Genomic DNA, 27,392 nt, shown 5'->3' on the forward strand with positions numbered 1-27,392 from the left:
GTGAATGACAACAATTCAGCAGCGTAACCTCAAAGAATAGCTGTGAGGCACCATGGAATGATGCATCTTGTATCTGGTGTTTTTGAAGAGCAGGAGACAAATAGTCTCAATCTCTCATTGAGGATAGGATGAAAGTGAAAGAAACCTTCAGATTTTCCAGTGTTTCCACTGTTTTGGAGTAGGATAAACCGGGGGGCAGTGCGAAGGTGGGGGGTTCACGTGGGAGGCATTCAGCTTTGTTTTGTCTTTGCAGTGATGGGAGTGAGAAGGCTTAGGTGGTGTTTCTGTGCACCACCTGAAATCTCAAATTAGAAAATGATTGTTTTGACTTCCTATCTTGTAATAAAAAAAATCTGGCTTGTATTTCATTCACAAAGACAGAAGAGAATAGCCAAAGGACAGTGAGTTTAAAGTGAGAGTCAATAATTATTACTGTTAATAAATGAAGCAACTCACTTTGAACAAGAGTAAATACTGAATATTAAATACTGAATATTTACAAATGATGTCCAAAACTCATTGGAGCTGTGGTCTCTCCCTATCTAACCAGAAGTAGGAACTATCTCTGCTCTGAACAGAGTAACAGATCTCTCATTAACTTCTATTGTATAGGATGCTAAGATAAAATGACGAGTAGCCATGACCATATCAGACAGAGGCAAATGAAGGATGAGATTAAATTGAAATAAAGCAGTTAGGTCTTGGTTGTCCTTCCTGAATACCATTAGATTTGCAAAAGACAACAGAAATAACATTGTATGGCTGAGGACTGTATCTGTTGAGTATCTCTTCTCTCTCTGGTTCTGCAAAGCACAGAAAAACTCAGTGTTTGTCTATGAAGTGTTTAGTACATTGGTTCTGAAACATCTAATAAGGATTTCTTCTGCCTGAAGAGAGGCTCTTAATGCTTTGCAAACAAGAATTGAATTAGCCTGCTCTGTGCATCAGTTTTGGGGTGTGTGGTGGTTTTTTTTTTTTCTTTCTTTCTTTTTTTTTCTTTTTTTTTTTTTTTGTATTTTACTACTTTTAAAGACGACTGTTTCTCTACTTTTCCAGCATGTTGTATCCACTCAGAGATGCAACTATATTCTCTTGGAACCTGAGAAAAATGAAAGGATTATGTCAAGGAAGTGAGGAGAAGGAATTTGTAAAGGGTTCTCTGCCATTTTGGATTTGGTCAATTTATTCTTTTATTATGAAGCTTGAAAGAGACTGGCTGCCCCTTCAGTTATAAGGTTGATTTTATAGGTATAGTTCTGTTTTCAGAGCTAACTGCTTCTATCCAGCCAATTTTGGATGTTCTTCAAAAATTTTTTAGATGTTATTTTTAAAAATGTGTGTGTGTGTAAATATATACATGTATAATTTTAAAATTGTAATTACTTGTTAAGGGGCTACTCTTATGCTTAAAGTAAGCAGATGGATTGCAGTAAGAAATCTTTTTAATGTGAAGGCCAAGCTCAATATTGGCTTCTGAAAATCTATAGAATGTTAGTGGATGAAAGGAAGGTAAATGGCTGAATGTTGCAAGGAAATGGTAGTTCCTCTGAGTCTGAACATAGCCAAGTTAATGCAATATTATACGTATAGACTCTGCTTTGACTGATTAGGTCACATGACTGAAATAGCCTGAGATTTTATTACTAAGTAGCATTAATGCATCAAAATTATACAGACTAATTAGAGAAAAGGCTACAAATTCCAAAACAGCTGTGAGGGGGGAAAAAGAATAGTCCTTGCCTTTACAATTTGCCTGGGCTTTTTTTCCTGTTAATTTCCAGCACCAGTAACAATCTTCCACTTAAGAAAAAAATATTAATAAAAACCAATGATCTCCTCAGTTAAGTTGTCAGATTATTAGGAATAGGTATTTCAGAGTGGAAGAGAAGATGCTAATTAATACAATAAATTGTTTTAGCTTCTGTCTCTTAAATAGATCACATTTTTACCATTGTGACTAAGATTTCAATAATTGGAAAACTAATGTTTGGAACCTATTAAGTCTTAGTGAGCTTGTTAAGCGTATTTTACATTAAGTCCATAACTGAACATTCATATTGTGCATTGTATAGATGAATGGTTTTCAGAAGGAGTCCAGAGCCTCTTACTGGTTATTTTCAGTGATTTTTAACCTAGCAGCTAATTTTCACATGCAGATGCTATATTTGCATGTATCTGTATGCACAAATAAACCAAGGCCTGCAGTCCTAGGTATTGTTTGCACTGATGGAATCACAGAAGGGTTGAGTTTGGAAGAGACCTTTGGAGATCTACTCCAACCCCCCTGCTCAAGCAGGATCATCAAGAGCAGGTTTCCCAGGATTGTGTCCAGATGGCTTTTGAATATTTCCAGGGAAGGAAACTCTACAGCCTCTGTGGGCAACCTGTTCTAGTGCTCTGTCACTCTCTCAGTAGTTTTTCCTCATGTTCAGATGGAACTTGCTGTGATTCAGTTTGTGCCTGTTGCCTGTTATCCTGTCACTTGGTACTACTGAAAATAGTCTGGCCCCATCTTCTTGACACCCTCCCTTCAGACACTTTTGCGTATTGCTAAGATTTCTGTCCCCCCTCCCCCCGCCCCTTGGTCTTCTCCAGGCTGAAGAGTCCCAGCGTTCCCAGCCTTTCCTCGTATGAGAGATTCTCTGGTCCCTGAATCATCTCAGTAGGACTTCACTGCACTGGCTTCAGTAACTCCATGTCTCTCTTGTACTGGGGAGCCCAGAACTGGTATTCCATTACTCCAGATGTGGCCTCAGCAGGGCTGAGTGGAGTGGGAGGATCACCTCCCTTGACCTACTGGCAATGCTTTTTCTAACACAGCCCAGGATACCACTGGCCTCCTTGGCTGCAAGGGCATGTTGCTGGCTCATAGTCAGTTTGTCCACCAGGGCTCCTAGGTTCTTCTCTGCAGAGCTGCTTTCTAGCAGGTCAGCCCCCAGCCTGTGCTGGTGCATGGGGTTATTCCTCCCTAGGTGCAGGACCCTGCACTTACCTTCACTGAATTTTATGAGGTTCCTCTCTGCCCATTTCTCCAGCCTGTTGAGGTCCCTCTGGATGGCAGCATAGCTTTCTGGTGTATCAGCTATTCCTTCCAGTTTTGTATCATCAGTGAACTTGCTGAGGGTGCACTGTGTCCCTGTATCCAGATCATTGATGATTAAGTTGAACAATACTGGACCCAGAAAGAAGTTTACATGTGCACATGTTTTTATCTGTGCTGAACTAAAAACTACCTTTTTCTCCTCTCTCTCTCTCCCTTGATTTTCTTGCTCAATTTGACAAACTACCCTCAGCCAGCCAAAATTTCTAATAGGTAAGGACATCCTGGATACTGTGTGTAACAGATTTTTGCCTTTGGGGCGTATAACATTAACCTTCCTCTGCCATTCAGATGAGTTAGCACACAGTCCTGCTTTAATTGGGCCAGATGTTTCAAAGCAGTGACAGAGATTCTGCCTAAACAGCATGATTTAGATGACAAAGCAGTCCTGGCTTCTGCGCTGCCAAGTCCATTAAGAAGATGCTACTCTTCCATCGTATCACGCTGTAGTCTCAGCCAAGTAAAAGAATGACCACTGCTAGGAAAGATAAATGTTTGTGAGTTTTGGAGTTCGGGTTTTCCTTTGAGGAGAAAGGGCTGGGAGGTTGGTTGTATTAAACCAGAAGCATGCACTGTTCTTCTAGATTTGGTGGAAAGTGCCTCAGTTTGGATAGTTGCCATGCATCCAGTTCAGGCTTATATCAGCTGAAGAACTGGCTTTTTTCTTTTTTCCTCCCCAAAAGAAAGGCTAAAGAAAATAAACTACTGTTATCACATATCCAACATCAAAATCTCTTTAACAGTATGGTGCCAAGATACTTTGGTCCAAATATTATTTGAAATATTTTATCTACTTCAGATCTTGTAAATCAGTTTAAGGTTATTTGTTTCTCATGTCCAATTAAAGAACATTCTTGAATTCATGTTCAGCATCTGTTGATTTGTTGGTTTTTAGCAGGGTGATGTTCATTCTTGGAATGTTCGTGATAAATATACTTGGTTCTGAGTAAGATCTCTGCTTTGTTTAGACATCTGTACTTTCTGGGTAGAGTTTCATTCAGGTCCTACTAATCCATATTTATCTAAGATCCTGGAAGAGGAGTAGTGAACTTCATTATCCAGGCTTGAAAGAAATGTATAAGTGAATATTTTCTAGAGCCTGTGGATAATATGATGACGAATTTCTCCTAAACTTTTGATGGAGGTTTGGTGGTCTGCCTTTTTTTGGGGGGTGGGGGTGGTGCTATTTGTTTAGTTGTATGAGTTTACCCAGAAGTTTGAAAAGGTGTGGATGTTCTTTTGTTCTCTTTATTTTTGAAGTTTTCTAAAGAAACAATAAAGATACTTCTATGTCTATACAGTCACTGCATAACCACAGTATAAAAATAAGTTAAGCCTTGTGTGTGTTTCTTTAATTAGCTGGGAAAACATCAGCCCAGGTTTAGGCACAGGTGTAGATTTTCCATGTGCCAAGTGGATTTGCAGAATTGCTCTGGGGTAAGTGATGTGGAAAGTGCAGCACATAGCTATCCCATCAGAATCAGAACTGCTTTTAGAGTTTACCATGAGATTTCTTTGCATCCTTTTCCTTATTTTTTTTTTGTGCTATGATAATATGAATTTAAAATAGAATGGACTAAACCAAACTAAAATGGTGTCTTAGCTTTGGCTGGCTTGGAGGAAAGAGAACATGCTTATCCTGGTGTATCTTTGATGAAAGCTTCTACTTTTCTATAGGGATTACCAAATTGCTGCTAGGCAATGATATGGGAAAGGCATTATCTATTTTACCTACAGATGGTACTCTAAGGTAGGATTATACTAGAGCCTGACCTACAGCACCTCTGTCGTATATGTTCTTTGGTGGTGGAGAAAATGAAATGCATTTGTGGAAGCACAGGTTGGAAATGACAGATGTATACAATGCATACTTCACATAAAATCAGAAAGCCATAATTTTATGACCTACTGTTATATCCTGTCTTTCCAAAGTAATTAGCTGAATGTGTTAATTACTGGAGGGAACCTGGGGATTGTTTTAGGCACTCCATCATACTACAGCTATGTGTCAGTGATAACATCAACTCGTCATTCATCCCAGTTTTGTTTGCCTGACTGATGGAATTGTGGGCATGATTCAATGGCACCTATTATGGGTAATTTTATCGTAAGCTTATTTTCACAGCTTCTCTTTCAAAATTTGCAGCACAACAGCAGACTTTCAGTCATGCTGAGTTTTTTGCAAGAAAAACAATTATAACATTAATTGCCTAAGCACCGGTACATGTTTGATGATTCATACCACTTATCTAGTATCTTGTATCACATGTTGCTTCACTGAAGTGCTAGTGGATGGTCATTCTGATTCCCCTGAATTTGCCACTTAATGGCTTCAGGCTTGCACTTCCAGTTTTTCTGGGTGGCACAGGTGATTGGTAAAACAGACAACTCCAAGGCTACATGACTGCGGGAAGAGGCAGCATAATTCTTGGGCATTACTAGTCAGATATTTGAGAAAAGGCCAGCAGATGGAGAGTCTTGTGGACCTGCCATAAGCTAGAACCTCTCTTACAAATGCTGTTGAACTGCTATGCTGTAGCAGCAACAATTTTGTTAATGATTTCAATAGGGCACCACAAGTTAGATTCAATTTAAAACTATTGGCTGCCTGAAATGGAATATTAGAAACAAAAGTAAACTGCTTAAAAGGCTAAATCCTGGAAATAGTTTGCTTTCCTTTTGAAATTAAAAGGAATTTAGGGTGTTCAGTATGTTTTTACTGCCTTAAAATTTTGTCTGTCTCTGCATCACCTTACTGTCACGAAGATGTCATTCAAAAGGTTAACTGGCCAAATGTGCTCTTATTTTATAATTTTTTTACAAGTTTGTATAAACTTCAACTAGTACTTTAATTTTTGGTAGTGTTTCATCCTGAATTTCCCCTGAGACAAATCATTACTTTAAGTGGAAGATGAGAAAATTGATCTCCATTTACTTCAGGTTAGTGTTTTCATGCTGCTCCTCAGCCCAAAGCAAGGCATTTTCTTATACTTACTTGTACTTACTCTTATTGCAACCTATATCAAAAATAATTAAGTACTTAATACGAATAAGTATTAAGTGCAATATTCATTAGCAAAACTTTTTTTTTTAAGGTCAATTAAAACCCGGAAGCAGTGAATGCTTTTGTTTTCTAAATTGTGCTAACAATGCTCATCATCTAACTTAATGTACAAAGGTAATCCAAAACCTGTAGGTATTTGGAGCTTATTTGATCTTTTCCTTTTTGTCTGTAATTCACAGATGCTAAGCGCACAAGTCTTCCAAGGATGGCCATCCTTTGTCTCTGAAGATTGTGTCTTTTTGAACAGTCTTTTTTGATACTCTCAGCATTCTTCCTGATAGACTTTGATATTGTCAGAAAAATAACATTTTCAGTTCTATTTTTGTGTACTAAATCCAGCTTTATACATTCAGATCCTTAATTCAGTATGGAATTAGGACACCCAGGAATGCTTGCTTAGCAATGTAAACGCTCAGTTGCAGAGCCCCTTTACCCGCCTGTTGTTACTGACTACTGATATACTGAATCCTCAGTTGTGTGGTCTAAACTGAAGTTTGCTTTAGACAGTTCCACAACAATCCTTGAGCAATGTCTGCAATTTACAGTATAAGAATATGGGGGGAAGTGTATTTTCAGCTATTCAGAATATTTGGGTGCATTCTTGTGCTTACATAAGTCTAAAATCCTCTCTTTTAAAGTCTCAAATTCAGCATGAGACATAAGTACTCTGTGCTTTGCCTTGCTTGAAACAGTTGGTTTTGAAATAGCAAAGCTGTGTAAACTTGAAAATTTGCGGGAGCCTGACAATACGTTCATTTCTTTAACACTGGGGAGATGAACTGAGCATGGGGATGCTGTAAACTTTCCTGAAGTGCTGGAGTGATGATGAAGAACAAAGTCTTTTTATTTATGGGCTTTATTGACCATTTTAAGTTACACAAACTCCTCTTCTGCACTGTGTGCTTGAAGCAATCTGATTGTTGGTAGAAAATTTAATCTTTCAAGTAAATGATTATGCTATGGCACGTCCCTAGGCGCCAACTGAATGATAGACAGGTTCTGTATCACTTGTTCTGGAGCATCCTTCAGGATTCCTTATGGACATTGTTTACATTTCTTTAATATGTAGTGGCTGTCTCTTGTCACAGAATTTGCCATGTACCTTTAGAAGTTAGATCACTTAATTTTCCTCTTCCAAAGTTTTGCTAAAATACCAGTTATTTAATTGGACAACAATTCTTTAGTATAAGTTAAAGTTTTTTCCCACCTATATATTAGGCCATTGTCCTAATAAACCATAAATTTATGTAAGGAATAAGCTTCTGTGGGGTGAGGGGTGATATGATGATGATACAAGTTGTCGAAGCAATGAATTTCTCAGCATGAGTTTGAGACTGCTTCACACATGGGTGTGCTTGAATGCATGTTGATGCTGTGTGTCTGTTGGGCACTGAAATTCATGTATTTTTTTATGGAAGACTGCTGTGTATTCAGTGAAGTAAGGCTTATAAAGAGAGGTAATATATTTCACGGTGGTTCTGTAAGAGGTGAGCATGTCCCCTGAAGTAGTGTTAGGAATAACACCAGTGGAATGTTATTAGCTGTGTTATTGGGAGAGAAGAAAATAAAAATGGGTTTCTGGGCACTCTAAACTGTCTCTTGTTACATACAACTGCATATATTCATAACATGCTGAGAACCTCTGAAAAATCAGCTGGGCTGATGTATGAGCTGTAGGGTAAACCCAAAAGACCTGCATGCTGTTGTGGGCATGTGGATATTTCTTCTTTACTGGGCCACGTTCTGTCAGAAAATAATTCCAGTGAATTTGGCTTGCAGCTTTTTACAGCCATCATTATGAAAGGAATTTTCTTCTAATTGCTAGCTCTTTACAAGATTAAGTTATCATTAAGCAGTACCTGTAAAATTTGTTTCTTAATTGTGTATGAACAGATTTATTTCTGTATATTTTGACTGAAAAGCTCCTGGCCATATCTCAGTAGGGTTAACTTTCGGATTTTGAAGTTGTAATGAAGCACTCTATGAGGATCTTTATATATGAGCCTATTGTCAGTTTATCAGTGCAAGGTAAGTCAGAGGAGAAGGCTTTCCTAGTTTCCATGAGAACTGATTTAGTATTGAACTTTCTTTCCAATTCTCAAAATCTCTGAATACAGGGAAATCTGGGATCATACTATAGAGACATGTAAAAAAAAAAAAAAAAAAAAAAAAAAAAAAAGTTGTCTTTGTTAACACAACACCAAATACTCTGTTCTTTTTCCAAGCAATGGGCAGAACCAAATCTGTTAGACTGGAGATAATCTTGCGGGCAGCCTGCCCTAACATGTTATTTCCTTTGCTGTAATATGCTGAGGTTGACTTCTCCTTTGAAATAAGTGCGTGTGATAACATGAACTAATTTAATCTGGAAACATGAGAAGAAGTGCAGGGAAAACACTACTGAGTAAGACTGAAATTTGACACAGTAAAGGAGATTGAGCCATCATTGCTACAGCAACAGAGTTAAGCATCCTCTTCTGTCACTACGCCTTCCTGTACTATGCTTCCAACATGACCCACAGAAATTTAATTGGGATATAACATCTCAAGTACCATCACGGGTGTGCAGGGAATAGTTGCCTATCTAGGCAAATCTGACTGCGAGGGAAGATGGATGATACCTGGTAAATTGGGAAACTCAGTATTTTAAAGGCTCATCCAGTCAGAATAGCTAAAAAGCAGACAACGCTAAGGCAGAACAAAAACATAAAAGATGAACAGCAAAGCTTTTTAGAGGAGAAGTCATGAAACGTATGGCTGTTCTTCTGATGATTCATCTCCGGACTAATAGTGTAGATGAGATTTTTTTAATGCATGCTGTACTTGGTCTGGATGTAAGCTAACAGGGAAGAAAACACGTGTGAGATTACCTCAAAAACATGCTTTAGACTTAATCTGAATCCTCATAGCAAAACGAACAAGTTGCGCAGATGTAGTGTGCAGTGTAGCTAGGTCAAAAGGAGAAAATTCTGCAGGGCGAAGTATAACTGCTGTGGAACGCATTATGTTCACTGCTATTGATTTCAAATAAGTCTGCAGAATGCAGTGTTGTACTGGATGTGTCTCCTCTGTTTGCAATAAATAGAATTATCTTCTACAAACCGTGATTATTTAATTATTATTTTGCCATTGTTTGTGCAGCAGTTGTGCTAAAATGGTGAAATGTTCTTTAATTTACATGGAAATTACATCACTATCTGTGCATACCACCATTCTTGCACTGTAAACAAATCATGAGGAAATGCTATAAAGAAAATGATTACAGTTTTTTGGAGACTATAATTAGGCCTCCAAAAATATATATATTAGACTGTTTTATAGGTGACAATATTTTGTCATTCGTATAGCATAAAAATTCTACTGCATGAAATTCAGTGGCTATTAAGGAAAAACGACTTCCTTTTTCACACGATCATCTTATATATTCCACTTGAGTGTAGTTTATTGAAAGAAACAATGGTTGTAGGGTATTACAATTCAGCTCCAGAGACTTACGAAGTATCACTTTTTTAATAGATATTAAATAAGTTTTTCAGTGATATCCTAAAAGGAAAAAATGACTCTCCTTTATGCCTATGCTCCCTCTAAAAGTATACATCCAAAAAAAAAAAAAAAGTCCAAGTAGGACATGTACAGTTTCTAGTTTGATTTGCTGCATCTGAAGTCCTTGAAGACTTCTAACGTAGATTTCAAATAGAATTGGTGTGATTGTTATTGGTAGGAGTTTTGTTCTCTCCCCCACGTTTATAAGGAGCAAAGATAGGCCTTTTCTGACCCTTTTAAAGGACGAATCTTCAATATTGTGGAAAAAAAATTGTTAATCCATTTAAAACTTCAGGAAAAAAATGACACTCCCAACACTAATTTTTGCATAAATCAAGGGCTCTGCCTTTGTCTTTCCTCACACAATAATATATCTCATTATAGGCTTTTTACTGTTTTTACTGGTTGAGAGGGTTAGCATGCAGGCCCCATGTGCCCTCGTCAGTATGCAACAAGTATCTGACAACAAATGCTCTTCCAGTCCTCTGAATTGCTGGAGAAGTGGAACAAAGCTGGAAAACTGAATATTGATTGAGGGATTTCTTGCTGGCTGTTGCTTGCAAGAAGTTGAAAGCCAGACTGATAAAAGCCTTTCGTAGTATAAAGCAAGGCTAGCTGAAACTTGAGTGTTTGAGGCTTTTGAGTCTAAATCCTTGCATTCCCACAGCACCTACTGTTCGGGGCGTGGTGTGCTGTCATGTCTGCTGGACCAGATGTGCGCGCGGTGCTATGGTGTTGTGCCTCCTGTGTTTCCTCCACTACTTATGGTTGAAAGTTTTTGACTCTTGCTTTTTTGATTCCTTTTGCTTCCTTTACCCCTTCCTTGAAGTTGTTTGTTGGGATAGTAGCCATTCAAATTTCCTTCTTAACATGTCTCAGGTAGGATTGAAGTAGCTTTCTATAAAAAATCTCCAAGAAAAAAAGACCAAAAGGTCTCAGTGTTTGTCAATCCCAATTAGAAAACAGAGAAGACTTTATTTCACATCTGGTATTCTTTTTATGCTTATTTTTGGAGGCATTTCATGTTCGTGTTTAAAAAAATAGACTAAATCTCTAAATTTTTTTACAATCTCTATGATATGTTATATCAATACTTTAAAACTATTCTATCAGTTACTGAAATTGAGTTACACTAAGCATGCTGATGAATTACACAAATGCAGTTAGCAGTTACTACGCCTTTTTCGTCCTGCCATTCCGTTGTTTTACAGACAGAAAAAAATGGTGCCGTATGTGAATAGGTGCTCCTGAGGAGCAAATGGCTTAAGAGTTAAATGTATTAATTTCCTGTAGTCAGATTAGCTAAGGTATAATTGAATTTCAAGTATAAGTTGAGACATCATTAGAAAAGCTTCCTGAAAGGCTATTCATACAGGTAATGTGAAATTAATGCATTTTATAATGTGATCTCTCTCTTTTTTTTCTCTGTATTTCTGTTGTATATTTACGTGTTCCTTGACTACAGACATACACAGTCTGTGTTAAAAATTAGCTTATTTTTCTGGCATAAGATCCCAAATGTCAGTTATTTAACAATTGCTAATTTGATTGAACTGGCCAGGCCATCCCTAGTGTGTTTAAAAGGAGTTTTCCCCTCTCTTCTTAGAGGTATCTATGAATGTATTTTATAGAGAAGAAGCTTGAATTTGATATGAAAGGAGGTGATTGCAAACGTCCTCATCTACCATTTTACATGTGGCAAAGATGGTAGGGTCCTCCATTTCAGCAGAAATGATATAGAACAAAATGAATATTTGGCACTGTATGTATTTTCATGGAAGCAGCAGACAATCCTGTATAGGTTATGGATGCTGTGGACTTCTTCCTGTCAATTCTTATAATCTAGTACTTTGAATTTTAACATATGCTTAGCAAAATATTTGCAAGACGGGACAAGAACAATTTGTCCCAAATGCAGGAAATGCTGGAAATTATGCAGGAAAGTAGCTGCTGCATGCTACTCTCAGTGAGAAGAATATTCAAGGGGATATCTATTTAGCCTTGTAAGTACTCAGATTAGCTGGTAGAGGTTCAGTGTTTATAGTTTCCTGTGATTGATGCTGAATGCCTGAAATAAATCCCTATTGGCTATTGTGGAGGTCCCCCCGCTCACTGGATGACAGAGGCGACGTGTCTCATGGATCTCTTTTGTAAGTGCTCCTTTTGCTGCCCTGAGTATGCATGTGTGTGTTGCTTTCCATTTGCCACAAGTGTTGTTCGTTATTAGGGAATAAAAACTAAGTACTTTTCTCATCTTTTATTTTGGTTGGTCATTAGGATCTTCTGTGTTGAAATACTGTGAAGGTATATGAATGTAACATCTGTGTTTCTAGGTGGGTAAGAAGCATCTGTAAATATGCAATAACACTGCTGTTCACCTGTGTCCAAAACTTTTACTGTGATAATTCATTGAAAAATATTAAGAGGACCACCTGATAGGAGCTCTTCTGTTTACTTGAATGGACTTCCAATTAGGAACTGTTTACCCATGTGGTTAGCATTAAAATAGGAGTATTTCTCCTAAATGTAAGGGTATTACACAAATGAGAAATCTTATGAAGCAATGAATTATAGTACCAAAAGACAAAGGATACCTATGGATGCGCACTGAGATAAAGATATCAGGACTTATTAAATGCATGTTAAAATCAACTGAAAACAATTGTTTTCTCCTGAAGTGCAAGAATGACGCTTTCTTTTTTCTTGCCCCCCATGCCCCCAAGATACTACAAGGAATATTAATAACACTGGAATCAAGACTAAATGCATTCCTAAATATTTTAAGCACTGACAATTCTAGAAATAGATACAAAGGTCCAGTTTTAACATTAAAGTTTATCCATCCTATTTGATCTTTGCTTTTTCATTTTTCATCTGCTTCTTGTCCATGACTCTTCCTTTATCCTCTGATCCCCTTCATGCCTTCACCTTGGCCCCAGCCTTTCTATCGATTTGTTACACTTCTGTGTCTCTGGGTTCTATTTTGCTTCATGCTCAAAGGACCTTGGTTTTAAACTAGAAAGGAGGGAGGAGAATGGAGAGAGGTTTCCTATCAGTTGTTAAAACCTACCTGTAGGAGATCTGAGAACTTCAAAAAAAGCCTCTTTTTTACTATTCTTTGCAGCTGGTTTTCTTCTGATCTGACAGAATTGATCTCTCTTCCCTTCTCCTTTTTTTCTCTGTGTATGCCTATCAAATGGATGAAGAAACTGTTTTACTCCTTGTATGCCGGGACTGTTTTCCTAAAAGCTCTTCTTTTTTTAGTTTTGAGGACTGCATCATCTTGATGCTGTGTATGATTTAACTACAAACAAGAGCAATAACTTTTGTGTATGAGACCTTCTACTTTGCGTCACGCTGTTTCCCAAAGGACTGGTGGAAAGAGTAAGAATCATCTTGGTGCCCTCCTTTTCACGGTGAAATCCCAGTTAGATTTCACCTCCCTCCAGCCTGATGACATGTTTGTTACTGCTCTTTCTGGAGCAAAACTCTGTTCTGCAGGGCACTATGCAACCTGCGGGAGGCAGGCTCACGCCGTGCCTGGACCCTTACAGATGATGACAGTGGAACAAATTGTGGGTTACCTCTTCTTTTTCTTTCCTTTTCCTCCCTTCCCATGCTGTTCTGTTTGGATTTAGTTCAAGAGAAAGGGGAAGATGTACCCTTACAGTACATCTGTGTATGTAAATACATATATTGTTTATGGAAAAATATGGAGATTGAACTTAGAGTAAAGTGGCTGTCAGTAAACCTAAATGTAGTCACTTGAAGGTTCCTAATCTTCAGCAACGTGGATATCACAAGTGATATGGGCATGCAGTACTGTAAGTCTCAAACTGACAAGGGACCACTTGTGACTTACTAAATAATTGAATAAGCAGGTAACTCTTGATACTACTGCAGCGTTTCTTTTAAATGCAATATTGGAGAGAGGAAAAAAGTAGATTGTTTTTTCACTTGCTTCTTTTTCCTTTTAGTAGTAAGTGCAAGCTAATTACTAGCAAGGGTTAACTTTTTCCTTAGGTTATTCTTATGTGCCATTTTGAGCTAAACTCTGATTTTGAACAAGTGTAATAATTTAAGAGAAAAGCGAGATTAATCAGCTAATATTGGAAGAAACTCGATTACACAAAAGTGATGAAGCAGAAAAAACCCTTTCATTTGCAACCCTGAAAATACTAATTATCATGACTAAAGTAGTTTCATACTTTTATTGGATAAAAACAACAACAAAAGTTATTCCTCGGAGAGTATCTTCTGGGACTTGATTGTTACCTTTCATTTTCAGTTGGACAGGAATATTAGCACCAGTACTGTGAGGAGATAAACTGTGCTAGATGAGGACATGGATTTTCTGTGGATCAGGGTTATGAGACAAGTGTGTGCAATTAAAATGGTTTTGGGAGAGTTAGGAATTTTTTTTCTTCTACTCTTCATGTTGTTGGCTCTTGATTCTTATCAATTCATGGGAGAAGCAGAGGGACCGTGGCTTGCTTCTGGATCAGGAAGAGGAGCCGATCCTATGCTGTCTTGTTAAAGCGATGCTTGAAAAATAGCAGTCAATGAGAGGAGAATCCATGGGACGAGAGAGGGAGCGGGGGGAAGGCAGCCAGAGCAGTCCTTGGACCTTTTCTCGAGCGCCGTCTGAACCGTGCAGCTCCCTGCAGGCGCCTGGCTCCTTGGCAGCTCGGGAGCCCACACTGGTGCCAGCACTGCACCTACCTACACCTGCAAGGTCAAAGGGGTGGAAAGGAGAGGTCTGGACTCTTCCTGGATAGGAATGTTTTCAAAATGAATGTTTTTTCTCCTTAGGAACATTTATCTTCAGTGGATTTAAGGGTATGGAGAGATTAATACAGACTTCTAAGTTCACACCTTTGGAAAATAAAATCTTGAACTCTGCTTAAGAAGAAAATCGATTTTTATGCATTATCTTCTAATATGTTTGTGGATGTCTTCTTTCTTGGTAATTGTATAATTTAGATTTGATTTCATTACTTCAGAGAGGGGAAAACAAACTGTAAAAACTCAAACATACTAGAAGAGCAAAGGCTGAAGGAAAGGAAAAGTAAAGTGTTTATAGACTAGAAGAGAGGGAAATGCTAAAGATTGACCTAAACATGAAGAGAGCAAAAGGACTTATGATAGAGGAATGAGCTAGTTGTGTAGAAGAGTTGAGATAGAAGCTTTTCTAACATCTAGTCCTATTTTGAAAAAAGATTGAGACTATTTTTTTTTCCTTTTCAAGGAAGCTACATGACATCACTTCAGAATAGATCTGTAAACTTGTTTTGTCATTGAATCTTTTTAGTAGAGTGGGAGAATGAGGGGGTTTCCTTCATACTTTTTTGTTTTGTTTAAGTAGTTTTAGTACTTTTGAGGGAAAAAAAATCTTCTTAAGATTTTGCAGGCTTCTGGATTGAAAGCAAATATAATTTAAATTCAGATTCTGATGCAAAAAACGAATGTTAAAACCTTCAGTGGACAGTTTTGCATAACGATTTTTTTTTTTTTTTTTTTAGGTCTTCAAGTTATGGCTAGTCTCACAGCATCAAAAGCATTAACCAAGTTCCTTTTATTCCATGTTCACTAACAGATAAATCCTAAAATACGGAGTGGCTGTCCATTCTACTTCCACTGGCAGTAATTCAGATTTTCTAGGACTATTTTGATTACATGGTTGCACTTACCTGCTGTTCCTGTCAAACTGGGCCACATGATTTAATTTTACAGTTAACGATGTGTGTCATTCAAGCTTTGACTTTATGCGGAATGGTATTGTACTGTTTCAGTATTAAGAAGGAATTTTTTCTGTAGATGGATCAATGCGTTATGATCCGACCAGTGAATTTGTTATAAAAACCCAAGCTAGCCATTAATTACACTCTTCTCCTTATTTAAGTATATACTTGGATATTTTGTGTAATTTATTACTTAAAATTCATTTCCCTGGAAAACAGGCACCAAGATAATTGAAAGTTAATATATTGCTCATGTAAGTAGAGGAGCTATTATCTGCAGAGATAAAGCTTCTTATTTTCAGATTCCAAAATAGCTTTATTCTTTCTACTTGCATTATAGCTTTATACTTCACTGACAGAATATGCTCTCCAGGAATGTGCCTAACTAGAGACATAATACAGCTGTATTGCTAGCTTTTTATTGCTTTTTTTAAAAAAACAATGAAATAGCTTCCAATGGAAAATTGCTCCAAAATAAGGTTATGAAGCATGTGTCTATTTTTCTGAAAAATCCAGTAGGAAAAGTCTTAACTTCTGTATTTCTTTTTAATCAGATTTAACAGATTTGTTGAATGTACTGAGTTGCTCTGTTATTGCTAAGTGAGGCTAGGAGGAAGTGGTTTTAAAATAACAACAAAAAAAAATACCTTACTATATGATGAGTCAGCCTCAGAATTGCTTACCAAAGAATGCTGTGGATGAGAAAAATCTTCATAGGCTTATGAAGAGAGTGCAGAAGTGTTTGGATTGAAATTCCTTAATGGCTACAGAATCTGTGGAGACAAGTGCAGGTCAGGCACTGACTCCGAGCAGCAAGCAGAGATTTGAGAACATTTGGAGAAAGCACCTATGCTTGTAGCAGTCTTGCATGCCTTTTTCTCACCTACTGTGGTGCTGTCAAAGACTGTGGGCTGGAGTAAACTAGCAAGATCTCTGGTTTCACCTGCTATGGTCATTCCTATGTTCAAGCTGCTTTGTTTTAGTTCTATTTAAATGTTTCTAAAGTGAAACTTTTCAGTGTTTTTTATTTTTTGCTATAACTTTGGAAGGAAAACACAATATGTGATTATACCATGGGGTGGTATAATCTAGCTAGAATACAAAGTGTTGCAGGTATTTTCAGCAGTGGTATCTGGACAGATGGACTACTCTGACACGCGAGCAAGCTCAGACTTTTTATGACTCTCCCAGTCATATAAAGGCTGGGCCAAATTTAATCTGATTCCTTTTTTTTGATAAAGCTGCAAGACAGTAAGGCTATTCTTACTGCAAATCATCTGAAATCTTTTTCTAAAGATCATCTCTCTAGCACATGTAAGACCTTTAACAGTGCTAAAGTAAGGCTTGCCTACCTCAGAAAGATTACTTCATTGCATGTTAGGAAGTGGAATACAAGAATTGCTATGTCTTGTTGTCTATCTTGCCATAGTGTGCTGACTACCAGAGCCAATATTTTTTTAAAAAAATGGTGACACAAAATGCTGTGCTGCTGGTACTTTCTGTAGCTTAGTTTCTGCTTAAAATCTAAATATTTGAGTGTCTGAATTTATTACTATATTTATTTCTAGATTAAAAACCCTCTAATTTGAAACTATGTATCTAGAATGTAAGATTAAGTATCATGATCTTACTGTTACTCCTGAAAATAAATTTCCTGATACTAGGATGAATGATTACCTTTCTACATATAAAATAAATATAAATTATTTAAATTTAAATAGTGAAGATTTAAGTTCTTCCGTATTCAGGTTACGTTATTTTCCTGTACAATGAAGAACATATTACATTCGGCCCTCTTGTATTAATTTAGGGACAGCTATTCCATGAAAGTATTAAAAAAAAAAAAAATCACTTCTGTAAACTTTGTTTCACAATTGTCCTGCCTCATCTATTTTTTTCAATATTGTGCACTACATACTGTTCTCCTAATCAGAAATTGATTACTTTAGCGATACTAGTCCATTTGTGATTTGGGAATTATATACATAGAGATTCTAATGCATTTTGCACTACTTAGAAAATTGATCTTATTAATTTCCATTGATTCTTATGACAGTGATATCCTATAACCTACCTGACCCCACTGATTGTGGTTGTTCAGCTGCCTCTTTTACATCAAAGACTTCTCTTATTTCTAGGTATTCTACTTTTGCTTTTTAAGCATCATGTGCAAGCATATTGACCTTTTTATTTTTGCATTGTGCCTTTTTGCTCAACTCTCCTCAAGCTGATACCCTGTAATAAGAGTTTACCTAGGTAATGATCTTGGCCATTTCTTGTCCTAGTTCAGCTTGTTTTCTACCTTTTATTTTACTGAACACATTAATATTGTTTTTGTTTCAGCATTTTCAACAGATTTGTTTCTCAGCTTTTCATTCTTTTTATAGCCAGTAAAAAAATTTTTTTTTGCTTATTTTTGAGGGGAATTTGTTTAAGGTAGACCTATCATCTTCCCCAAAAGATGATTTCTGACTTACAACAAAAGTAACCATATTATGCTATATATTCCTTTATGGTTTCTTTCTGTTATGGATACAGAAAGAGACATGTTTAATAAAAACTGCCATAGTAACTTGCATTATTTTCATATTGGTTAAGAGCTTTAATTTTAGTTTCCAATATCCAGAATTTTGCTCTTATTCTCTCTTCTTCTAACATTGTTATCAACATAGAGAGGAAAGTAATATTCCCGCAAATGTATGTGGTCTAGATGCCTTGTGAAGTGAATCATGGCACAAGATAAGCAGGTTTGCAAGTTATCCTCTTGGTACCTCCTTCTTTGGACACTATTTTTCTTATTTCTGTATTTATTTGGGGGGGGAGGTATATTCCCACTTGGAATAGTTTTATTTTTGCATAAGAAATTATTTTTATACTGGAGATAAATATTAATTTTGATATCACCTTAATAATGTAAATAAGCTTGGACTTGAACTTTGCAGTAGAAAGGTTTCCTGATCTTGTAGACTTAATCACTTATTCTTTAGTTTGTGCATCATTGCAAGTGGGCTTAGCAGTAAATTATTAGCAGTCCCAGATGTGAACTTTCATGCTTTTGCTATTTCATGGTGTGAGCTGCATCTTCACTTCAGGACTGTGTATACAAACCCATTCTCTTTTCTTTAGCTACACAATGCATTGGAATTTAGCATTCTTATTAAAAGAAAATCCATGTGTTTGAGCTGAAAAGTGGTTCTTTTTACCTTTATGGTTTTTGAATTGAAATCTATGAACCAAGTGAGAGGAAATGTAAATTTTTTTCCTAATAGTCTTATGTCTTTTATCCTGAGTGCAGAAGAGCAACTCTGTTATGACTCGGGGGTTCTTGTCTTGCTGCAGTGACTACCTGCATGTTTGTAGGATGACCACTGGAGTGCTTTCTCAGACGGGCCAGTGGTCAAGGAAACAAAAGCTGACTCTTGCCTTGGGAGGCTTTGCTTTCTGAAGTGTATTTGGTTGTTTAGCCCATGAAGTAATTTTAAATGACATGAATAGACTCTGAATTTGGAAGAAGAATGTGGAAGCCACAGCAATCATACTTTAAATAAAACAATACATGTTAGTAGAAATTGTAGTTAGAAGTACTTTGAGCGATTGATCGGGTAGCAGGAAGAAAAACGCGTTTTTCTGATTCTGGGGGATGATGTAGAAGAGACTGGGATTTGACCGTATGGTTTACACGTCAGGGATAGGAATAAGAATTCATCCGTGCAGATTGTGTAAACTTCATTTCTTCTGCAGGCTTCCTTCTATAGAGACAGTCATCCTTTGCTTGAGGAGGGGGGGAGGGAGGGAAAACCTACTTTTCTTCTCACATGCTTACACAACTTAGTACAGCTCAGACTGCTCAACATCTCCTGGATGAATGGGTAGAAGGACAAAGCTAGTCACCAGAGGAAGGAAAAGCAGAACCCCTAGATGCAAATACTAGTAGACTTTTCATACATGTTCAAAACCCAATTCTATTTTTAAGTGCTTGTTATCTTGGCCCACTGAAGTCTATTGGAGCCCTAGCCTGGGGTGTACATGGTGTGTACATATCTGACTAAGTTAACTGATGGTTGGTCTATTCTTGGGTCACCCACAGGCCCTTTTTTGTGGATTTATCTTCTTCCCCCTTTCTTTTCCCCTGAAATCTCTACTGCTGTCACTCATGTTTGCCCTTGGAGAACAAGACTTCTCAGCCTTACAAATACTGATGCTCCTTGCACAAGTTGTCAGATTGATAACTCAAGCAGTGAAAAAACCTACAAAATCTCTATAGAATTTGCAACTATAATTATTAGCACATATGTGAAATAGAGCTTACTCTAGGGTGGTGCAAAAGACAATGAGCATTAGCATTTTATTGATGGCTTAAAAAAAAAAAATAAAACCTTTGGCTATGCTAAAGAGGAAGCTGTCACTAATGTTTAAAAAAACAATTTAGTGTAATGCAATGTAATCTCCAAATCTCTGTTCTCCTCTGATGATTGACCATCCCTTATCCCATGGCTGGCTGAACAATTACTGATCTTTTTAACTCAGTCAGCATGATGTTCTGCTGCTGTACCTGGGGCAATCTGACTTTTGTAGCAGAACACATTACCATGCCTTTGTAAATCAATAAGTCTACTACACATCTTCCTGAATACAGAGGGCCTAGGCTTGTAATGCCTTTACAGAGAGAGAACATCTGTATGCATAAACATGGGGACTGCATATGTTGTATAAACGTAGTAAAGCCACTATTCACTTACCAGTGTGCTCCAGGAGCTGCATCCTGGCATATCATTCTTTAATCAAATGAGGTTTTAAAGTTACATCCAACTTGAGCACTTCTGACTTTCCAGTATATTTGCTGTTTAATTTGTTCTTCCCACCTCCTTCCCCTCCTTCTCCTCATCTTAATGAAAAATAAAGAATGGCCGAGGGAGGTGACCTGCCAGGCACTATATGGAGCGATAGTAGCAGCAGAAATATTGTCATTTTTTCCCTTATGTTGTGGAGCAGGGTTTTTTGGTTTGCTCCCTTAAGCATCCCCTCTATGCCTTCCTTCCTGTGCCCTCCCCTCTGCCCCCCAATTCTACAGGAATCTCTGCAGTTCTGCAAATTCCAAGCCTTTATTGAGACTCATCTGCTACAAATAGCTGAAGATTGTGGGTTTAGGGAATCCTGGTTTGAATGACTGAGATTACTCTGAACATTTGTTAAAGGTTTTGATCTGTTTCCAGCTGAGCTGTCTTTGGCTTGGAGGTGTGGTTGTCTTGCTGACTGGGTCATGCCTATTTTTTCCCCTCTGTCCTGATGAGCTGTCAGTTCTGTGTTGATGTCTCTATTTGCTTCCAAAAGGTTTCCGTTTTTAGAACTTGTTTGGCTTCTTTTTCTGTTGCAGCTCACTTTAGGCCAGCCAGTTTTTTTACTGCAAGGCATAACAGTCTGGCTTGATCAAATATATACAACAGTATCTTCTCTATATTGTACCCAGTATGGGTTATACTAATAATAATATTCAGCACTTTTATACAGCTCTGAAAACATTGTGCATAGATCAACTAATTATTCAGTCCAGGGAAGTAAATGGATGAATTGCTTCCATCTTTTAAATAGAATAAAAGCTGAAGCAACTCAATCAAGCTCCATGGTGAGCTAGGGAAAAAGCCGGTTGCAAGTTTGCACCCTTTTTTTGTGGAAGGGATAAGCTGCTGGTTCTGAAATATAATGCCTTAGCAGAGATAATGATTCATGAGATCTTGATGAATATATTTCTCCTTACAATAAGTATAAAAGTGGCCTTGTCATACCTGAGTATCCATGAAGCATGAATAAGACCATAAGTATTCTGTCTATGCAAATCTGAGAGTACCTAATGGAAGAATTACTGGATACATTGGAAAGATTCCCTTTGATATTGAAGAAAGTGTAGGTTATATTAATACAGGTTAATGGTATATAAAAATCGGCACTTCAGCATTAAAAATACATTTCAGAAAATATAAATACATTTCAATCTGATTTTGCTGAAACAAATCACAAAGTGAAGGGTAGTTCTATCTTCTGAGTCCATCTCCTACGACGACCACTTTCAAGATAGCGGGAACATTTAATAAATATTGAACAAAATATGTTAATTCAAGGTGAACATCTAAGGAAAAAGTGGAAAGTTTTAATGTAGACTGTTGCCTGAAAGCAGCAAGACTTGATGGTCCTTATAGTCAGACCAATCTTATGTTCTCAAATGTTATGGCAAATTATTGCATGCTGTTTTATTGCAAAACAATGTTTTGGATATCTTCCTAAGTGTAGTGACATATAATCAGTTATAGTAGCTTCACAACCCCCCTGGTCTGTGGAATTACTGTAACTGAATATTTTTACCGTTTGGGATTCTAATGCTGTTCCGCAGTTGTTTGTAATCCCTTTCAGTTTGTATCAGTGAACACTTAAAGTGCTTTTTCTATCCCATCAGTCAAGCTATTATTGAAAATGTGTAGAACTGGATCCAGAATAGACTCCTCTGGAACTCTACTTAAAATGCTTTTCCAGCCAGCAGTAAACTATTGATTACTACACTTATGTGAATTTTTGTGCCCATCTTCTTTTGTCTTCATTTAAACTAATTTTCCTAGTTTACTCTTGAGAATGTCCCAAGGGACAGCATCAAATGCATTACTGAAGTCAAGATAGATTGTCTTTAATGCCTCCCCCTTATCTGCTAGGCCCATTATCTTGTCAGGAAAGGAAATTGGATCATTTTGACGTGATTTGTTCTTGATGGATCCATGTTGACTGCGTTTTATCACCTTTATTATCCTGTAGGTGCTTTCAAATAGACTCTTAAGTGGTTTGTTCTAGTATCTTTCTGAACATTGAAGGTAGGCTAACTGATCTATAATTTCCAGGTCCTTTTTCTCTTTGGAAATACTTACAAAGTTTGTCCTTTGGCAGTTCTTTACCTCTTCAATAAATTCTGAAAAATAATCATTTAAGCAATAGATTGCATTGGCTAGTTCCTTGTGTACCCTGGGGTGAATTGCATCAGGTCCTTCAAGTTGAATATGTCTAATTTGTTCAAATATTTTTCACTAGATTTTTTTTCTCTTTTAACCTTGTGGTCTAATAATCATCCATTCTCTAATGCACAACAATTTAAATGACTCATTTACTCCTTTAGACGTTTACACTTATGTATTATGTACATCCCATTGTGCATGTACATCCCATTTTATGCAGGTATTAATGTGCATGCCATTTAAACTCTCAAGGTGAACCTTACAAGGGACTTAAATGGTCTCCAGATCTTACAGTTACAGTCAGGAGCAAAGATACTGCATTGCTGGGGAAAATCTGGTTACTGAAATTCATCTTTAATCTAATAGTAGCTAACGGTGTACTTCAAAAGGAAGTGCTAGTGGAAGGACAAATATCCTCTCCATTCTCAAAGCTCTTTTATGAATGACTGATAAGTAAATTTGATCCTGAGCATATTTTAGACTTTCTTATTCTTTTATTAAAACATTAATTTTTCTATTTCTTAAATTTTGTCTTATCTCTTGTAAAAATGCTTTGTTTGAATATTAGCAAAATGTTGACTACTTGGAATCAGATTTCAACCTCTTTTTAATCTAAGCAATGTTTACAACCATTTGATCCATTTGATCCAAAATTTTGATCCATTTTTTTCTTTTGAAAAGTAAATAGCTGTGAGTTCTTGGTAATACGTGATTTTGGGGGCTTTGTTTTCTATATGAAGAAGGGATTTTTATCTCAGTGTGGGTCTTTAGTTCAGATGCATTCTGTATTGCTCAATTTAAACAATCAATTTGTTACTATGGATTTTCAAGATTGCTCAATTTTCCGGACCTGTGCCAGCATCTTGCTCCAACCCAAGCCAGTTTTCTATCATTTTTCATGCAGTATGTGATGTATCATTTCATTTAATGGTAGGGAAAGCATGCGGTGTTGCTCTAATTCGTAGCGATAGTTTATGGAACAATCAAAACGCTCAAGGACAGTTTGTTTGCAGCCAATACTGACTCAGCAGAGTTCAAGGCATATTTAAAGGAATATGTAATCACTGTCTATTTTGAGCACATTCTTGCTTGCAAAGGCAACCTAATTTGGGAAAGCGTCTTTGTTTCTGTGGTATTATCTGAAATTTTCAAAACACTTACGTGGTCTGAGATTAGGAATGCACATGTGAATTCAAGTTCTCTGTTACTTAGAGAACTAATTTAAAGGTACTGCTTGTGAGCGTAGGCGGAGGAGGGTCTTGCGCGGAACGGACGCTGGGGCACCTGTGAGGGGTGATTGTGTGGAGCGTGGAAGGGTTCGTTGCTGCCCAGGAAGATCCGTGAGGATCAAAGTCAACGCGTCTGCCTCTTCCGTCGCTGCGTTTTGCCTGTGATTTAAGGGAAACCCCAACAGCACAAGGTGGCCGAAGTTGTGGGCAGATTAACCATAACCTCACTGCATTTAGAGGCGATATTTTAGAAGGAAAAATTTCTCAGGCCTTTTAAAGGCCTCTTTGGGGGCTAGCAGCTATTTAAATCCAAGTAACCACATGGACCATCACGCTTCACCATCTTTAATGCCCATTTTCCCTTTTTTCTGGACTGCGAGCACCTACCTCGCAGTTCTCACCACGTCCTTCGTGTGCCGTAGACGGTACGGCAGGGGCTTAGCCCTCGCGGCGGTACCAGCTGTTCGCAGCCCGGCAGCGAGCTGGTGTGTCGGGGTGGAGCGTGCCCCAAAGGCCGAGTTGCTCTGCTTTGCGGCGTTTCCTGCAGCTTTGAAGTTTGAAGAAACAAAACCGTCGTTCTAAAGGAAACTTGAAGCTGGCTTACACCCAGCCTAGGCTGTATTTTATCTCTTATAGTGGCTTTCTTCCTTTTTAGCCCAGTAATCCATATGTGCCATTGAAATAGAAATGTTTTAGCACCGGTGAAATTTTGCAGTGGCAGAAATAGTTTGTCAGTGTTTTCTCTCTATTTGTCGGCGAGGGGGGATCCTGGTGTAGACGCAGTGAACGGCTGATGAGATACTGCAGTCTTTGTTTGCCTTAGTGTTAAATTTTTACTGGAAGTCTCTTGGACAGTTTTATGTGCTCAAGCCATGAGTTAGGAACCTCTAAAATACTGAGAATCACAAATATTTAGGGATGTTTGTGCAAAGAGTGAGAGTATGAATATCTGACTTGCTATTGAAATGATAGCATTGTAGACTGAAAGGCTTTTTTCTTAAAAACTATCTTAAAATTGTGACTTCATATTTGATTTAAAAGGTAAGCAGTTTTCTTAAAAAAAAAAAAAAAAGAGAGAGAGAGAGAGAGAGGAAGAAATCAGATTAATTCACTACAGTTCTTTGTAGTGGTAGTACAGATCCAAATGACAATATAGTAACTCTGAATTTAATAGGTCCTTCACCTTACTGTAGATCTACCCAAAAGGCTCACCATGCTGTGTTACAGTAAGTATGGAAAAAATAGTGTCCTGGATACTTACTGCATGCCTGGGAAGGCAGCATGGATATTACAAGTATAAATGTATGAAGCCATGGAACTTGCTGAAAAATAAGGTCTGAGACTAGAAGTTTCGGTGTTTCTATAACGTGTATGAAATCTTCATTTATTTCTGTAACTCAGAATATAAGTGAAGTGATGCACATGATTCTGTAGTAAGTCTCTGGTCCTATTTGCTTCAGGAAATTGTAGCCTTTGCTCTTAAATACAGCATTACTTATTTGCAGCTGGTTGCAGCTTGTTTAGTGTATTCTCATCAGAGGTAGATTCCCCACATCTACCCTTTACTGCTGAAGAAATGGGGAAATTGTGTTTGAATAACCAGTTATCCCTATGTAGTCCATTAGAGAAATCAATTTTCTTGGCTCCTGCCATACTGTTCATTTTCAATTGTACTAGTAGTCAAAATTACAGGTTTACATTGTCTCATATGTGCAGAATATAAATTGTATATCAAATCCATTGGAATCAATCATAGGTAATGAGTCGCAGGGGAATGGAGTTGTAAGAGAAGCTCCCAGGGTACAGAAAACTAAAGATTTGGTGATCAGTAAAGAATGCAAGTCCAGGAATGAAGAGGCAGTAGAATTACCTTAAAACATATGTTTTGAGTTTCCTTCCCCCCCCCCACCTTTTTTTGTTGAGCGTTGAAAAGGATATTTTTTGTTGGTTCATATCCAACATTGCATACTCAGAAAAACTAGTCAGATTAGTTTCTGCTGGTGTGGACTCTATGCCTGTTCTGCTTTCACCTCTATCTGCTGACTATAAGCTGAAGCTGAAATAAATTGAGACCAACAGTATGTCCGAGGTGCTTGTACATACACCAAGGCTGTCCATCATATTTAGAAGTGCTTTTCTCCGAGAGCGTTGTGGGTGGCTGCTGTAACGTACAGTCTTAGTCTGCAGGGAGAAAACAGAACAGTACTGGCAAATCCAGCCATCAAGATTGACCCTTGATCCAAACGCTGCTTTTGTATTTTCTTTCTAAAATATTTCCTTTCTAAAACTGGACACCAGCCTTTTCTGTAGTATGAGGCTTTGTGAGATTAGACCAAACACTGTTATTTCTTTGCTTTCTTTTTGACACTTTGTGCTCCATTTTTCCTTCTGCTATCTTTTAGCTATAGCTAAAAAGAAACGGAATACAGATGCTTATTTCAGTCTACCCTTGCACCTTTACCAGATGACTTGACTCTCAATTAATGTAGCTTGTTGTTAGATGTTGTAAAACTATTTCCAGGATTAACTTAAATGTTCAATTAGTCTGCTCAAAAATGATTTTTTTTTCCATCCAAGAGAAGAGCTAAACTTAAAATTAGTGAAAAATTCCTTTTATGGCAAGGCGTAGGGAATGCTCACCATTCTCAGGTAATTAGGAGTTCATTCTGGGGTATGTGATGTGAGTGACTGCTCAGCTTTGGACTCATTCTGTCACAGGGATTATGTAGAGAATTGTAGGATGAGATGTTATGAGGGCTGCTATGCCTTTTTTGGAAGGGTTAATGGGAGTAAAACTTGTATAATAAATTAGATATTATACTTAATTCCAAGTTGAGATACTGTGACTTCACATTTTATATTTATAAATCTCTTGTATTCATATACTAGTATTTAATGCTTTAGTGTTTATATTTTATTAAATATATTACTATTTAATATATGTGGTATAATGGAAATTACAGAAAGGAGTGATGGCTGAAAACTTCACCCACAAAACAAAGGTTCAAGGACACGTGGCCACGGAAAACTAGTCCCATTCTTTCCTGAAAAATTGAAATTTTTTTCACCTAGGTGGAACACAGTGGGGCACTGGTTCTGGAAATCCACAGCTTTTCTGCCCTGTGGAAAAACATCTACATAACCATCCTGGGAGCCTTTGATATGTGCAGAACAGAAAATAAGGATTATTGCCCAAATTACATGATAGAAGTACTAGCATAATCAAAGGTGATTCAACAGCATATTTCTAAGTAAAGGGAGACGCTCAGATGCCTGAAATAGTTTCAAACTGAACACATTCCTCTTTGTTTCCATCGCCTCCATCTGCTCGCGTGGTTGTTCTTAGCAAGCTCTTTAGGCCAGAAATATTCTGCGTCTGCCAAGCAACAACCTCATAAACACAGATTAAATGTCATTAAATGTCATTAACCTCTTTGTCTCTAATTGTAACTTACACTGTGCAACTTAAAGCTCTTTAATAAGCTGTTGATACTCTTTTCAATACTGTGATATCATCAAAAGTGTATCACAAGCCCTAGGGCAAGATTTTTCGGATATCAATTCCAAAGAGACAATTGTATAGAGTGTTTGAAAATCTTGCTCTACCTGTAGGTGAAAAAGTACTTACTAATGCAGTCTATTTTTAATAATTAATATATGGCTCCTAAATCACTTGATACATTTCTGAAGTACAGTTTTGCTTTAATATTGAATATTGTGCTA

This window comes from Rhea pennata, chromosome 11 (assembly GCF_028389875.1).
Source record: "Rhea pennata isolate bPtePen1 chromosome 11, bPtePen1.pri, whole genome shotgun sequence".
Lineage (NCBI taxonomy): Eukaryota > Metazoa > Chordata > Aves > Rheiformes > Rheidae > Rhea > Rhea pennata.